The sequence below is a fragment of the Vombatus ursinus genome, unplaced genomic scaffold, assembly GCF_900497805.2.
Source record: "Vombatus ursinus unplaced genomic scaffold, bare-nosed wombat genome assembly UNPS02014807.1, whole genome shotgun sequence".
Classification (NCBI taxonomy): Eukaryota; Metazoa; Chordata; class Mammalia; order Diprotodontia; family Vombatidae; genus Vombatus; species Vombatus ursinus.
The window spans coordinates 24,349,814-24,352,049 of record NW_020954585.1 but is presented as its reverse complement, the minus strand read 5'-3'; the positions used below and the strand labels follow the sequence as shown (position 1 = coordinate 24,352,049).

General features: G+C 38.8%; 1 protein-coding gene across 1 annotated transcript in view; it reads right to left on the bottom strand.

The window, feature by feature from the left end:
- MYO15A (myosin XVA) overlaps positions 1 to 2,236 on the bottom strand; it is a 131,197-nt gene that overhangs the window by 86,512 nt on the left and 42,449 nt on the right. The gene's annotated exons all lie outside the window — the stretch shown is intronic.

Below are 2,236 nucleotides of genomic sequence, written 5' to 3'. Positions count from 1 at the left end.
AGCCTAACCCAAATGGCAAAAGAGGTCCAAAAAGCCAATAAGGAGAAAAATGCCTTAAAAATCAGAATTGGCCAGATAGAAAAGGAAGCCCAAAAGCTCATTGAAGAAAATACTTCCTTAAAAATTAGAATGGAGCAAATGGAAGCTAGTGACTTTATGACAAATCAAGAAATTGTAAAACAAAACCAAAAGAAAGAATGAAAAAAAATAAGAAGACGATGTGCAATACATGATTTCTTCTAGTCTTTCCAAAGACTACTTCTTTTTATTCACTTTCCAATAAGACATCTTCTTTTTTGGCCTCATGCATGCCCACTTAATTTTCAAGATTTTACAGATTTTTTTGAACTATAAAAAATTTTATTCTTTATTTTATTTTACTTAATTCACTATTTATCATTTCATTCATTTATTCATTCATTCATTTTTTTTCACACTTCCTCCTACCTCTGCCAGTGGCTGCTCTAGACCTTTTCTTCTCAATCAGTCAACAAGCATCTATTAAGAGCCTACCATATGCTGGGTACACTGTGGTGGGTGATGGGAGTACAAAGACAACAGTGAAACAGTCCTCAGCCTCAAGGAGTCTAAAATCTGGCTGGTGGAGATAGCAGGTCTATCCATGGGCACGTACAAAACAGTTACAGGCTAATGTAGGAGGGAAGATGTATTGGGCAGTTTTTCCTTTCTTTTCTTAAATTTTTAAAAATATTTCTGATCTTACACTTAAAAAAGCACTTCCATATCCCTAGAAGAGCATAAAGGAGGATTCTATACTAAAACATGAATTTCCGTTTCATACCATTTGCTTTATTTTTTTTAAAGATATATAAATTCTGTGCATTACTTTCTTTTTCTTTTTTTTTTTTTTTTAGGCAATTGGGGTTAAGTGACTTGCCCAAGGTCACACAGCTAGTAAGTTTCAAGTGTTTGGTCTGAGGCTGGATTTGAACTCAGGTCCTCCCGACTCCAAGGCTCGAGCTCTATCTACTGTACAACCTAGCTGCTCCATACTCACCAATCTTTAAGAATACTTGAAGAGTGTGGGGCCTCATACACAGGGACTGCCATCAGAAGAGGAGCTTTTTTACTATGTAAGAAGGAGTAATCCAGGCTCAAACTACATCAGCATATTCTGAAATTTCATCTTGTAACTCTTATATTTGTATAAGCATGGAGCAAGAGAATGCAGGACCAGAAGAAAATTTACAGGCCAGGAGAAGGGTGTCCTGTGGGGGTCTGGCAGCATTCACCTCTCCTGTACTCACGGGTCATCAGGGATCTGGACGATTATGCTGAATCTCTAGAACAACTCATATCCTTCAATAAATCTCACTATAATTTGCATGAGTTGCGCACTGGGTTTGGCTTTTGCTGTTTAGTGGTGAAGAGTAATGTTCTCGACATCACTAATGTGTCTGCTCTCCAAGCCACCCTTCACACAGATGCCAAAGGGATTTTCCTAAAGCTCGGATCTGACCACGTCATGCCTCTACTTAATAAACCTCACAGGTTTGTATTTAGGATTGAAGTGACCCCAGGCAACTTAACCCTGTTTGCCTCAGTTATCTCATTTGTCAAATGAGCTGGAGAAGGAAACGGCGAACCATTCCAGTACCTTTGCCAAGAAAACCCCAAATGGGGTCATAAAGAGTTGGACACAACTCAACAACAACCGCAACAACAACAATAACAACAACAAACAAATGCCTGTTTGATATTTAAAAGGACTGTACAACCTGGCTCCGACTTTCCTTTCCTGGTTTATTACACATTACTCCTTTTCATGCATTCTTATTGATGGTAGTAGTAGTCATACGTTCTGCAATCTAGCCGAACTGGCCTTCTTGCTTGTTCCTCACACACAAGATTCCCTTTCCAGTCTCCATGCCTTTGTACTGGCAGGTGCCCATGCCTGGTATGTACTCCCTCCTCACTTCTGCCTCTTGGCATCCCTAATTTCCTTCGAAGCTCAGCTCAAATACCATCTTCAGCTGTTAGTACCACCCCCTCAAATTACTTTGTATTTATTTTATATATATTTGATTTATACTTTGATGGATATGTGTTGTCTCCTCCCATAGAATGTAAGCTCTTTGAGGGAAGAAACGGTTTTGGTTTTTGTGTTTGTATCCCCAGGACCTAGGATAGTTCCTGGTATGTAATAGTTGCTTATTTAATACTTGACTGATCTGTAATTCACAGTTTATATGGGGTTGTAGCTTTAGTGATTGAA